We start from the raw sequence: 15837 nt of genomic DNA, 5'->3' as shown, positions 1-15837 counted from the left end.
ATATATATATATATATATATAGATATACACACACATTCATATACATAATGGCGACGTGTTACAAGGGATCGTCCTCGTCACAAAGATGATCTTGAATAACACATGAAGCACTCGATCATCCTCACGTGAAAATTACACGTTTGTAATATTACGTCCACAAACACTCCCACACCCCTATCCCCACACCCACACCCATCCCCACAACCACACCCATCCCCACAAGCACACCCATCCCCACAAGCACACACACACCAACACACACACCCACACACACATACACACACACACACACAAACACACACACACACACCCACACACACAAACACACACACACACACCCACACACACACAAGCGCGCGCTCAGGGATGTTAGGAAATACTTCTTCAATTATAAAGCGGTAAATACGTGAAATAAGTTAGATGAAGGAATCGTGAAGGCAAAACCCATACACAGTTTCATAAGAAGGTACAATATGTCTCAAGAGACAAGGAATTCATAATACCGGCAATATCTGGGGAACCAGGAGTTGAGACTTCACCCCCTGCAAACGCATCTCAATAAATACAACTCGTTGAGAACACAAACATATGTCAACTAACCGCAACTACAAACATTTGATGGTGTATCCATTCCAGAACGAATACCACTATCTCTCGCTCCACCAATCAAGTAACACGCTGCAGCAGGAACCGGGACATCATGTGATTGGCTGTTCCACGTGGTTGGTTGGGTGGGGATGTAAACAAGGGGTGGGGTGTCTAAACTATGTATACCATAGATTGACGACTTATAAGCAAGAGTTATAGATACCGAGAAATTCATATTTAACCAGGAAAACTATGTTTATATATATATATCTATATATATATATATATATATATATATATATATATATATATATATATATATATATATATATATATATATATATATATATATGTATATATATATATATATATATATATATATATATATATATATATATATATATATATATATATATATATATATATATATATATATATATATATATATATATATATATATATATATATATAACAAAGGTACCACCTCTAGAACTTTATATGTATGTAGAGAAAGAGAGAGGTGGGGTTGTAAGATAAAGAATCTAACACAAAGTGGGAGTTGTCACAGTTGCTCTTTGCTGATGACACTGTGCTTTTAGGAGATTCTGAAGAGAAGTTGCAAAGGTTGGTGAATGAATTTGGTAGGGTACGTAAAAGAAGAAAATTAAAAGTGAATATAGGAAAGAGTTAGGTGATGAGGATAGAAAAAGTTATGTAACGAAAGACTGGATATCAGGTTGGAGGGAGGGAGTATGGAGGAGGTGAATGTATTCAGATATTTAGGAGTGGATGTGTCAGCAGATGGGTCTATGAAAGATGAGGTGAATCATAGAACTGACGAGTGGAAAAAGGTGAGTGGTGCACTGAGGAGTCTGTGGAGACAAAGAACTTTGTCCATGGAAGCAAAGAGGGGAATGTATGAGAGTATATTTATACCAACGCTCTTAGATGGGTGTGAGGCATGGGTGGTGAATGTTGCAACAAGGAGAAGGCTGGAGGCAGTGGAGATGTCGTGTCTGACGTTGATGTGTGGTGTGAATATGATACAAAGAATTGGTAGTTTGGAAATTAGGAGGAGGTACGGGATTTCCAAAACTATTATTCAGAGGGGCTGAGGAGGGATTGTTGAGATGGTTTGGACGTGTAGAGAGGATGGAACAAAATAGCATGACTTCGAGAGTGTGTAAATCTGTAGTGGAGGGAAGGCGGGGTGAAGGTCTGCCTAAGGAAAGGTTGGAGGGAGGGGGTAAAGGAAGTTTTGTGTGCGAGGGGCTTGGACTTCCAGAAAGCATGCGTGAGCGTGTTAGGAGAGAATGGAGGCAAATGGTTTTAGGACTTGACGTGCTGCTGGAGTGTGAGCAGGGTAATATTTATGCAGGGATTCAGGGAAACCAGTAGGCCAGACCTGAGTTCAGGAGATGGGACGTACAGTGCGTGCACTGTGAAGGAGGGGTGTTAATGTTGCAGTTTTATGACTGTAGTATAAGCGTGCCTCTGGCAAGACAGTGATGGAGTGACTGATGTTGAAAATTGTTCTTTTTCGGGCCACCCTGCCTTGGTGGGAAACGGTCGATGTGTTAATAATAATACATAAATAAATAAACAAATATATATATATATATATATATATATATATATATATATATATATATATATATATATATATATATATATATATATATATATATATATATATATATATATATATATATATATATATGTCGTGCCGAATATGTAAAACTGGTCAATTAGCAAGAACTCATTTAAAATTTAGTCCTTTCTGAAATTTTCTCTTATACGCTTAAAGATATATTTTTTTCATTAATGTTGATGTAAAAATTTATAATTTTGCACCAAAAGCATCTTAGAAAACTTACCTAACCTTATTATAACAAGAAAAAATTATTTTATCCTAACCCAACTAAATATATTTTAGATTTGTTTACAATAAATTAATACTGAACAAACGCAGTGAAATATATTGTTTTCTTTAGGTTCAGAATGATTTTGGCGAAATTATTGCATACACAAATTTTCGCTTGTCGTATATGGCAAGATGAGCGTTGCTATTTAAGCCAAGATCGCAAGTTCAGCCTATTCGGCACGACATATATATATATATATATATACCTGGAGAGAGTTCCGGGGGTCAACGCCCCCGCGGCCCGGTCTGTGACCAGGCCTCCTTAGGTCAGTGTCCCAGGATGCGACCCACACCAGTCGACTAACACCCAGGTACCCATTTTACTGATGGGGAACATAGACAACAGGTGGAAAGAAACACGTCCAATGTTTCTACTCTGGCTGGGAATCGAACCCAGGCCCTCGCCGTGTGAAGCGAGAGCGTTAACCACCAGGCCTCCAGAGCCTATATATATATATATATATATATATATATATATATATATATATATATATATATATATATATATATATATATATATATATATATATATATATATATATATATATATATATATATATATATATATATATATATATATATATATATATATATATATATATATATATATATATATATATATATATATATATATATATATATATATATATATATATATATATATATATATATATATATATATATATATATATATATATATATATATATATATATATAATTGTGTGAGAAAACAGTGTGGCAGTAAATTCAGTGGCAGGTCGACATGCATCTCTATTGACGTGGGAGGTACGGAGGTAGTAGCCCCAGAGCGAGCGTAGCCCACACACACATACACACCTGCTGGACGAAGCCAGTCTCTGGTGCTGCTGCTGCTGCTGCTGCTGCTGCTGCTGCTGAAGTTACCTGGAGCTTGCCTGCGTGTGTCGCTCCCCGCCTTGTTCCTGCACCACCCGCTCCTCCGGGCCGTGTCAATCCCCCCGACACTGGATGTAAACCTTTTCCTCCGGCCGTATACGTTACTCTTGGATGTGATGAATGTCAGAGCGTGGAGAGTTAAGTACAACTGTCACAACGTTGATTATTGTTGTCGCAAGGCTAAGCATTGTTGCTCAGGTGATTGCTGATATTTTATATACATATTATTAGTGATGTTGATTGTGAGTGCCGCTAGACGGAGTGTTCGGTGTAGTGTTATGTAGGTGGCTGTGGTGTTGCTCCACACCCCTTGTGTTGGGCCCAGACTGGACAAGGGCTGAAAGATGATACAGGGAAAAATGTTTATGTAAATGTATCAGAGTGGAACAAGTAGTGATCTCAGCCCTGGAACAAGTGGTGATCTCAGCCCCGGAGAGTAGCAAGGCAGTGCTTCAAAACACTAATTAACAAGATGTTTACACTTGCAAGGTAAGACTTGTTTGTCTTTGTTCGTCGCCTTCAAGTTGTCTTTATCATCTGCTGTTTCTGAGTGCCTCGTTCAACGAAATATTTTCATAATAAAAATCCTATTAAAATTAATAATAATTCTTTCTATGGTAAAAGCGTACATACACACACCTTATATATATATATATATATATATATATATATTTATATATATATATATATATATATATATATATATATATACATATATATATATATATATATATATATATATATATATATATATATATATATATATATATATATATATATATATATTTATATATGCAAAACAACCACTGTGAAAGAGTAGTGAAATTCCAAGCGCTTTCGTGACTACTCACATTGTCAAGGAACTATGACAATGTGAGTAGTCACGAAAGCACTTGGAATTTCACTACTCTTTCACAGTGGTTGTTTTGCATAATTTAAAATCACCTGTTTGCTGTTATCTTATTGCGCATATATATATATATATATATATATATATATATATATATATATATATATATATATATATATATATATATATATATATATATATATATAGTGACTAAATAGGCCAAACTCCCTTATAAATCGGACTTTCCCATCAAAAAAATTCTTACAGATTAATAGATGTGTTTTCTTCATTTACACTGATATAAAACGTTTTATTTTGGGACCAAACCTAACTTAGGAACCTCACCTAACCTAGCTTAAGCCAGCATATTTTTTTTGAGTTAAATTCTGGTATGCTATGTATAGCATAGGTCAGAATAAATTTATTTAATATTGCTTCAAATCAATGATATATACATATACATTTGTACAGATATACACAGATGTGTTTTCTTTTGCTGTATTTTATTATTAATTCAGTGCCTGAGAACTGAGGGATCCTTTATCGGTAGGTACGTTAACAGCTCTCTGGATTATTATTATAATCAAGGGGAAGCACTAAACCCGTAGGATTATACAGCGCCTGTGGGGGGATGTGGTAGGTATTCAGGTTTAATTCAGGGAATTGGAGCACATATCCAATTCCCTAGATCAAGAGCCCCTCACCAGCATCAAGGAACCTTCCTTGAGGGGAACAGATCTCTGGAATGGTCTTGATACAGTAAAATCTCGGTGTACAAGGAGTAAAGAGCCAGTAAAGCAACGTAACCCTGCACCAAAGTGATGCTGACGAATCCGTAAACAGTAACTTCGGACAGGAGCAGCTGTCTACCACAGGTATTCTACAGGAAATGTCGTCGTTAATATTATTTTTGGTTCGTTGTACGGTGTATTGGTTAAGGTTCTCCCCTAGCACACGAGAGAGTGCTGGTTTGAACACTGGTGACCAGCAGTCAGAATGACAACTAGGGAGTGAGGGATGCTTAGCAAGATTTTTTCTTTGGGTCATTCTTCTTTGTGGGAAAGGGATAACGTGTTAAAAAAATATTTAAAGCAGTGTTAAAATTTGATTTGAAGATTTCATTCACCGTAGTAAATCAGGAAAGTAGTAATTAGAGGAGGTCAAGTTCATTGTCGTGGTCCTCTTATTTTCGTTGTCGTCGCTGCTTTGTGGGGAACACGAAGTCACATCGATGGAGGGAATCCAGCAGGGAGACTCTCTAGTCCCATTAACCATCATATCAGTTTGAGTAATGACAAGCAAACAGACCCGCGAGTTTAACATCTGATTCAAGGATAAAGACAATCTTACAGACGTAAACTACTCTATATCAGCACAACTACAACTGCTGAAGTAGCTTGGAGATAAAGGCACCGGGAGTCTCTCATGAGAAAGAGCCAGACAGTGAGATTCATATACATATTCTTCATCCAGGCTAAGAGTTTTAATTACCACGAACAATTCCACCATAATGGACTGTGTCACCTTAAGAACTCTTGAAGATGTGCCAGCATAAAAACATAATCGCCTTCCAGATAAGAACATTTTTTGCTTGATATTTCCAATAAGTTGTCCTAATTTCTCTTTTAGTGCTGTCTATCATACTGATGTAGTACTTTCCTTTACCGTCCCTATTCTTACTCTATTCTTATGTAAAGCAGTGCATTGACAAATCAATTTGTCCTGCATGGTTTCATCTGTCGTAGATAAGAAAGAATGGAAGACATGATGAGCCTAACGATATCAAGAAAAGTCTGGCTATTGTCCACCGTTCAGCCCCAAGGAACCCCTAGCTCTGCAACTTCGATGGCAGCATAAATAGTCTGCTTGCTGTCTGCTCTGGGCAGATAGCGAACAGATAATGTGGGATTACACATGTTCACCTACGACAATTGACATCACTCTCAATCACAATGGATTACCTAGTGTTGCTAGGAAGACCGAAAAAAAAAGCTAGAAGATAAAGGGCTCTCGCTCTTTGCGATATCATTGTCTCAATAATTTCTGAGACCCGCTGGCTCGTAGAAAAAAAAAAATGAGCGTTCAAGTTACAGGTGACTATACGGTCATCAGAGAAACTAAGGATCTCAGAACAGTCAGTTGCTTGTCTCATTACCTCAGTATTGCAGTCCAGGGAGGTCACGCCTTGCGCATCCCAGTTCGACAACGTCCCTACGTTGTCGAAAATGTAAATGCTGACAACCGTATTTTAATTTATATGTGATTTAATCCTCACTCTAAGTGTACAAAAAATAACTATCATTATAAAATATGTTTGAAGAAATCACTCAAAGTGCCATGAAAAAACATTTATTTTCTTCTCAAAGGTTACAAGTGCCCAGCATCACCAAGGGTGGTACATCTATGCAGTAAGGGCATGCTGTCCTACTGGTCTCTGTTGTCAATGTCCATCATGAGGTCATCCTTATCCCACTTCTAAGTGTCCATTGACGCACCGTCTTGCCACAGTCCCCTCCTTACTACCTGCACCAGTGAGTGGCTTATCTTATGACAAAGATCCATATCAAGGTTACACTCCAGACGAATATACAAACAATAGCAAGCTTCTCTAGCGAATCTACCAACAATATTAAGCTTCTCTAGCGAATATACTAACAATATTAAGCTTCTCTAGCGAATATACTAACAATATTAAGCTTCTCTAGCGAATATACTAACAATATTAAGCTTCTCTAGCGAATATACTAACAATATTAAGCTTCTCTAGCGAATATACTAACAATATTAAGCTTCTCTAGCGAATATACTAACAATATTAAGCTTCTCTAGCGAATATACTAACAATATTAAGCTTCTCTAGCGAATCTACCAACAATATTAAGCTTCTCTAGCGAATATACTAACAATATTAAGCTTCTCTAGCGAATATACTAACAATATTAAGCTTCTCTAGCGAATATACTAACAATATTAAGCTTCTCTAGCGAATATACTAACAATATTAAGCTTCTCTAGCGAATATACTAACAATATTAGGCTTCTCTAGCGAATATACTAACAATATTAAACTTCTCTAGCGTTGGAACCTCTATAGATGTGCTACAAAGTTCAGATCCACATAGAGACAGAAACATCAGTAATATGTAAAGTATTTAGGTCCTCTTCAGCAGGTACCATATATTTTAATAAGTTGTTTTTATATTTCGAGCACTTAAAGGTAGAAATATACAAGTAACAATTCATTAACTTTTAATGTTTTAACATATAGAAGGAAATTCACAAAAATAAATAGCCTGACAGGTTAAAGACTGGGCCACTATTACCGGACGGAGGGTCGAGCCTCCATAACACAAACGAGGAAGTTAATTCCCACATTAAACATTTTTTTATCACAACACTTTATCTCATTTAATTATACAAATAAAATGATTAATAAACCTATTAATGACGATATAAAATAAAAAATAATAGACAGTATGTAAGATATAATTATAGGTCAGTTAGGTAGAGAACTGAGTATTAGGTTGATGTGTGTGTGTGTGTGTGTGTGTGTGTGTGTGTGTGTGTGTGTGTGTGTGTGTGTGTGTGTGTGTGTGTGTGTGTGTGTGTGTGTGTGTGTGTGTGTGTGTGTCTGTGTATGTGCATGTGTGTGTGTGTGTGTGTGTGTGTGTGTGTGTGTGTGTGTGTGTGTGTGTGTACTCACCTATTTGTACTCACCTATTTGTGGTTGCAGAGGTCGAGTCTTAGCTCCTTGCCCCGCCTCTTCACCGGTTGCTACTGGGCCCTCTCTCTCCCCGCTCCATGAGCTTTATCAAACCTCGTCTTAAAACTGTATGGTTCCTGCCTCCACTACGTCATTTTCTAGGCTATTCCACTGCCTTACAACTCTATGACTGAAGAAATGCTTCCTGACTCATTTGTGTCTTCAACTTCCAATTGTGGCCTCTTGTTTCCCTGTCCCCTCCCTGGAACATCCTGTCTTTGTCCACCTTGTCTATTCCACGCAGTATTTTATATGTCGTTATCATGTCTCCCCTGACCCTCCTGTCCTCCAGTGTCGTCAGGCCGATTTACCTTAATCTTTCTTCATAGGACATTCCCCTTAGCTCTGGAACTAACCTTGTGGCAAACCTTTGTACTTTCTCTAGTTTCTTGACGTGCTTTATCAAGTACGGGTTCCAAACAGGTGCTGCATACTCCAGTATGGGCCTGACATACACGGTGTACAGTGTCTTGAACGATTCCTTACTAAGGTATCGGAATGCTGTTCTCAGGTTTGCCAGGCGCCCATATGCTGCAGCAGTTATCTAATTGATGTGTGCTTCCGGAGACATGCTCGGTGTTATACTCACCCCAAGATCTTTCTCCTTGAGTGAGGTTTGCAGTCTTTGACCACCTAGCCTATACTCTGTCTGTGGTCTTCTGTGCCCTTCCCCTATCTTCATGACTTTGCATTTGGCAGGATTAAATTCGAGAAGCCATTTGCTGGACCAGGTGTCCAGTCTGTCCAGGTCTCTTTGAAGTCCTGCCTCGTCCTCATCAGATTTAATTCTCCTCATTAACTTCACATCATCTGCAAACAGGGACACTTCTGAGTCTAACCCTTCCATCATGTCGTTCACATATACCAAAAATAGCACTGGTCCTAGGACCGACCCCTGTGGGACCCCGCTCGTCACAGGTGCCCACTGTGATACATCATTACGTACCATGACTCGTTGTTGCCTCCCTATCAGGTATTCTCTGATCCATTGCAGTGCCCTTCCTGTTATATGCGCCTGATGCTCTAGCTTCTGCACTAATCTCTTGTGAGGAACTGTATCAAAAGCCTTCTTGCAGTCCAAGAAGATGCAATCAACCCACCCCTCTCTCTCGTGGCTTACTTCTGTTATTTTATCATAAAACTCCAGAAGGTTTGTGACACAGGATTTGCCTTCCGTGAATCCGTGCTGGTTGGCATTTATACTCTTGTTCAGTTCCAGGTGCTCCACCACTCTCCTCCTGATAATCTTCTCCATAATTTTGCATACTATACACGTCAATGACACAGGTCTATAGCTTAGTGCCTCTTTTCTGTCTCCTTTTTTAAAAATGGGAACTACATTTGCCGTCTTCCATACCTCAGGTAGTTGCCCAGTTTCCAGGGACGTGTTGAAGATTGTGGTAAGTGGCACGCACAACATATCTGCTCCCTCTCTAAGGACCCACGGGGAGATGTTGTCCGGTCCCATTGCCTTTAAGGTATCGATGTCCCTTAGCAGTTTCCTCACCTCCTCCTCATCTGTATGTATGTCGTGAAACACTTGTTGGTGTATTCCTAGCTGGTGTCCCCATCTGGTCTGTCCCCCCAGAGTCCTTCCTGTCTCTACTGTAAATACTTCCTTAAATCTCGTGTTGAGCTCCTGTGTGTATGTGTATGTGTGTGTGTGTGTGTGTGTGTGTGTGTGTGTGTGTGTGTGTGTGTGTGTGTGTGTGTGTGTGTGTGTGCGTGTGTGTGTGTGTGTGTGTGTGTGTGTGTGTGTGTGTGTGTGTGTATGTGTGTGTGTGTGTGTGCGTGTGTACTCACCTAATTGTACTCACCTAATTGTGGTTGCAGGGGTCGAGATTCAGCTCCTGGCCCCGCCTCTTCACTGATCGCTACTAGGTCCTCTCTCTCTCTGCTTCCTGAGCTGTATCATACCTCTTCTTAAAACTATGTATTGTTCCTGCCTCCACTACTTCACTTGCTAGGCTATTCCACTTTCTGACAACTCTATGACTGAAGAAATACTTCCTAACGTCCCTGTGACTCGTCTGAGTCTTCGGCTTCCAGTTGTGACCCCTTGTCCCTGTGTCCCCTCTCTGGAACATCCTATCTCTGTCCACCTTGTCTATTCCCCGCATTATCTTGTATGTCGTTATCATGTCTCCCCTGACCCTTCTGTCCTCCAGTGTCGTCAGTCCGATTTCCCTCAACCTTTCCTCGTACGACATTCCCCTGAGCTCTGGGACTAGCCTTGTTGCAAACCTTTGTACTTTCTCTAACTTCTTGACGTGCTTGACCAGGTGTGGGTTCCAGACTGGTGCTGCATACTCCAGTATGGGCCTAACATACACAGTGTACAGTGTCTTGAACGATTCCTTATTAAGGTATCGGAACGCTATTCTCAGGTTTGCCAGGCGCCCGTATGCTGCAGCAGTTATTTGGTTGATGTGTGCCTCCGGTGATGTGCTCGGTGTTATGGTCACCCCAAGGTCTTTCTCCCTGAGTGAGGTCTGTAGTCTTTGTCCATCTAGCCTATACTCTGTCTGCGGTCTTCTTTGCCCCTCCCCAATCTTCATGACTTTGCATTTGGCTGGGTTGAATTCGAGAAGCCAGTTACTGGACCAAATGTCCAGCCTGTCCAGGTCTCTTTGCAGTCCTGCCTCATCTTCATCCGATTTAATTCTTCTCATCAACTTCACATCATCTGCGAACAGGGACACTTCAGAGTCTATTCCTTCCATCATGTCGTTCACATATATCAAAAATAGCACTGGTCCTAGAACTGACCCCTGTGGGACCCCGCTCGTCACAGGCGCCCACTGTGATACCTCTTCACGTACCATGACTCGTTGTTGCCTCCCTGTCAGGTATTCCCTGATCCATTGCAGTGCCCTCCCTGTTACATGCGCCTGATCCTCCAGCTTCTGCACTAATCTCTTGTGAGGAACTGTGTCAAAGGCCTTCCTGCAGTCTACGAAAACGCAATCTACCCACCCCTCTCTCTCGTGTCTTACTTCTGTTATCTTGTCATAAAACTCCAGGAGGTTTGTGATACACGATTTGCCTTCCATGAACCCATGCTGGTTTTCATTTATAATCTTGTTCCTTTCCAGGTGTTCGACCACTCTCCTCCTGATAATCTTCTCCATGACTTTGCACACAATACATGTCAGAGACACAGGTCTGTAGTTTAGCGCCTCGTTTCTGTTTCCTTTCTTAAATATGGGGACTACATTAGCTGTCTTCCATTTCTCAGGTAGTTGCCCAGTTTCAAGGGATGTGTTGAAGATCGTGGTTAGAGGCACGCACAGCATCTCTGCTCCTTCTCTAAGGACCCATGTGGAGATGTTGTCCGGTCCCATCGCCTTTGAGGTGTCAAGGTCACTTAGGAGCTTCTTCACCTCCTCCTCGGTTGTTCGTATGTCATCCAACACTTGTTGGTATATTCCATCTTGATGTTCCCTTCTGTGCTGTCTTCCCACAGCCCTTCCTGTCTCTTCTGTAAAAACTTCCTTAAATCTCCTGTTCAGCTCCTCACATACCTCCTGATCATTTCTTATGAGTTCTCCACCTTCTGTCCTTAATCTGATCACCTGGTCTTTGACTGTTGTCTTCCTCCTGATGTGGCTATACAACAGTTTCGGGTCAGTCTTGATTCTCGATGCTGTCATTTTCATACTGTCGCTGGGCCTCCCTCCTTACCTGTGCATACTCATTCCTGGCTCTGCGATTGATCTCCTATTTTCGTGTGTTCTCTGCCTTCTGTACTTTTTCCAATCTCTATTGCATTTTGTTTTTGCCTCCTTACACCGTCGGGTAAACCAGGGGCTCATTCTGGTCTTCCCGTTGTTACTGTTGCCCTTGGGAATAAACCTTTCCACTGCCTCCTTGCATTTTGTTGTTACATATTCCATCATTTCATTTACTGGTTTTCCTGCCAGTTCTCTGTCCCACTGGACCTCCCGCAGGAAGTTCTTCAACCCTATGTAGTCCCCTCTTTTATAGTCAGGGTTTTCCCATTCAACTCCTGTTATTCTCTCCACTTGCAGCTCTACTATGTATTCAAAGCACAGAACCACGTGGTCGCTAGCTCCTAGGGGACTCTCATACTTGATGTCCTCAATGTCTGAGCTGCCCAGGGTGAACACAAGGTCTAATCTTGCTGGTTCATCCTCCCCTCTCACTCTGGTAGTGTCCTTAACATGTTGGTGTGTTGTGTGTGTGTGTGTGTGTGTGTGTGTGTGTGTGTGTGTGTGTGTGTGTGTGTGTGTGTGTGTGTGTGTGTGTGTGTGTGTGTGTGTGTGTGTGTGTGTGTGTGTGTATGTGTATGTGTGTGTGTGTGTGTGTGTGTGTGTGTGTGTGTGTGTGTGTGTGTGTGTGTGTGTGTGTGTGTGTGTGTGTGTGTGTGTGTGTGAAGCAACACATTCCTTTATCTTCACTCACTAATAAAGATTATTGTTAAAGTGATAATGAGAACAGGATTTAACCACGAGTTTCAGCTACAAAATTTAACTTTATTTTTTATAAACTTGAAGTACACACACACACACACACACACACACACACACATATATATATATATATATATATATATATATATATATATATATATATATATATATATATATATATATATATATATATATATATATATATATATAACCAATATCATGTTCCTTAAACGTTTCCATGAGTAAAAGGAAAAGAAGAAATCTGGCCAGCAGAGTTTATTGCATCCCGTAACCGGTTCTTGTAGAACTTATTTCAATTGCTTCACAAAATATCAAGGAAACGCGTGACAAATCTCTCTTCTTCATTACTAATAAAGAAATTCGTGTACAGAGGCGGCTCTGGTCTTGGTCTCGCATGACTAGTTAATTACATATAGTGTTCTTTTAGTGCTGATGAGTTCGTAATCGGAAAATCTGCCTCCCCCTTTCTCGAAATCGTGTTGAAACTACGAGATAGTTGCTTTATATACTTAATCTAAATGGAAATACGTGGCCTATCGAAGCCAGACACATAAGTGGGTTCCTTTCATCATTTATTTACTTGGGCAGATCAAATAGGTATTTGCGATTATGCCCTCAGGCACTGGAGCTTATAACGGGTGGGTCTACGTCTTCCTTCAGATAATAAGTGGGTACTGTCTTGTCTTCATGCACCGGAACGCGCAACGAGGGTTGGTCTTGTTCTTTCGTCATTAAATTGAGCTGATAACAGGGAGAAGTACGGTCCAGCCATCAGATACGGTAGCCGAAGACAGAAATAGACCCTGTGGTGCCTTCAGGCATACACTTGTCTTCTACACAGTGGCAGGTTGCGTGCCCTAGACAAATTAAACCAAGACAAATTAAACCAGGTGGTTAGATCGCCTTTCCTCGCCGCGCTCACGGGCGATATCTTTTCCCCAACATGTCTGTACGACTACAGAACTCACTTAGCTAACATTGCTTTGCGTAAGTCATCTAGGCACACTTAGCTAACACGGCAGCTTTTAAGTCAATTCCGAATAATACTTAGCCAACGCTGATCTGCGGAACACTACCCAGAAGAATAATACCTAACTAACACCAATCTTCGTAACTGCATTATTATCTCGTCTACTTTCCACCTGGGTTCCTTTTAATGACAACTTGACAATAGCTTATTTTATGTTGTTTCTTCTTAATTACCGGCTGATATGATGAAAATCTGCTATTTTAAATATCCAGTGTTGGAGTGGATGATAAGGTAATTTACACATGTATGATAATTGCATCCATGTTTACCTGTACCTAAATAAAGTTACTTAAGCTTTGTGCTGGAGGTACCGAGGTGTGAGTCAGGTCTTGTGTTGGAGACGTACCTAAATTGTAATCAGGGGTTGAGTTGTCGCTAAACTGGAGTTAGGTATTGTGTTGGAGATACCGCAGCGGCTTCCTTTGCACCGTGTTGCGCTTAGCCTTGAAAGATCTTTTTTTTTTTTTTTTTAGCCTTCTAATTTGCATATGGTAATGACGGTGATTTTAAGAACAGTATTGGCATTTAGTCTCAGAATTTCTTGCCAGTGCAATATAATATTAAGTCTCTTGCTGACGCCAGGAAATATTTAACAGAAACCCAGGAGCTGTACCACCATTAAGAGTTTGACAAACTTAAGAATGCAAAACATAATTGTGTTACGACAATGTTTTGCTTTAAATAGAAGTTTGAAAAGCCTCTGCTTAGTGAAAATAATATATATATATATATATATATATATATATATATATATATATATATATATATATATATATATATATATATATATATATATATACATATATATATATATATATATATATATATATATATATATATATATATATATATATATATATATATATATATATATATATATATATATATATATATATATATATATATATATATATATATATATATATATATATATATATATATATATATATATATAATTACTACTACTACTACTACTACTACTACTACTACAACTACTACTACTACTTCTACTACTACTACTACTACTACTACATTTACTACTACTACTACTACTACTACTACTACTACTACAACTACTACTACTACTTCTACTATTTCTTCTTCTTCTTCTTCTTCTTCTTCTTCTTCTACTACTACAACTACTACTACTACTTCTACTACTACTACTACTACTACTACTACTACATTTACTACTACTACTACTACTACTGAAGTAATACTGACAATAGCATTAGATTTTATTTTGAAATTTCTTTTGTCGTTTATTATTTTTTAAGGAAGTGTTTGTCTCGACAGCGTCTAAATCTGCGTTTCATTTTTTAATTTATATTTTTTTGTGTTTGGCTATTCAGTCTTTTTCGTATTTTGAGAATATTTAATATATTTTATTTATTCCTCCCTGTCTTTATTTATTAATCCTCATCTCTCATCATGTATTCCATTTTGTTGCATTAATTATTCCTCCATTCACTTTTTTTTATGCCACCTTGTCTTTGTTTAATTCCTCTTTGTCTTTGTTATTCTTTGTGTGTTTATATTCCTCTTATGCCTTTTTATTTCTATTTGGCTTTCTTTATTCCTCCCTTTTCATATTTCTTTATCCTTCTCTGTCTTTATTACATTTGCCTTTTTCACTGGATGTAATAAAACTATAAAACTGAATAAAGCGAAAAACTCCAGGTAAATGACCAAAATAAATCCATAAGAATTAAAGCAATATTTCTTTCAGAGACTTTTTTAAAATATTCCCATATTAAAAAAAAAAATATCCTTAAACGCCTATAAAATTATCCATTCATAATATTTTTTTGTAATATTTTGAACTGTGTTGTGTAAGACGAAATTTTTTTTAGTTACTGGCTCAGCAGGGCCTAAATCCGGCCCTTGTAACTGGGGCCGGATTTAAGTCTCACTAACGTAGAGTGACTAAAATGGGGAAAACGCATTTACAATCGTTCATTCCCTGTCTTATTAGAAGTGCCTGAGAATCGTAATTTTAGTGACCTAAGGAATCGTAATATCGTATTAATGTTCGTAGAATTACCGACAATATGTTATGTAAAAGGACACAGGCGCTTGTCTAAGCTCCTGGAGAGCGAAACGTTGCTACAATAAAATGTCACATTAGTTACACCTGTGTCCTTTACCTAACAAATCGTAATATCTCTGGCTTTTTTTTTTTTTCAGAGAGCAAGCATTTTATTACCCACCTCCAGAATTCAAGGTCTGCTTATCAGTTGTCCTAAATTGTTGCGTGCAAGTTATGTTGCTCACACCACAATGAAAATCAAACGTGCTCACTAATGATTTTTT

At 38.8% G+C, this 15837-nt stretch overlaps 1 protein-coding gene across 6 annotated transcripts in view; it reads left to right on the top strand.

The window, feature by feature from the left end:
* The first annotated feature begins 3380 nt into the window (after positions 1 to 3380).
* Positions 3381 to 15837, top strand: part of LOC128691401 (homeobox protein abdominal-B) — a 741469-nt gene continuing 729012 nt past the window's right edge. For all 6 annotated transcript variants that reach the window (XM_070091538.1, XM_053780261.2, XM_053780260.2 and 3 more), the window contains exon 1: positions 3381 to 3916. The gene's annotated coding sequence lies outside the window, so the exon portion shown is untranslated. The remainder of the gene's footprint in view (positions 3917 to 15837) is intronic.

This window comes from Cherax quadricarinatus, chromosome 36, assembly GCF_038502225.1.
Source record: "Cherax quadricarinatus isolate ZL_2023a chromosome 36, ASM3850222v1, whole genome shotgun sequence".
NCBI classification, from domain to species: domain Eukaryota; kingdom Metazoa; phylum Arthropoda; class Malacostraca; order Decapoda; family Parastacidae; genus Cherax; species Cherax quadricarinatus.
The sequence above is the reverse complement of the archived record's forward strand: the minus strand, read 5'-3'. Positions and strand labels throughout refer to the sequence as shown.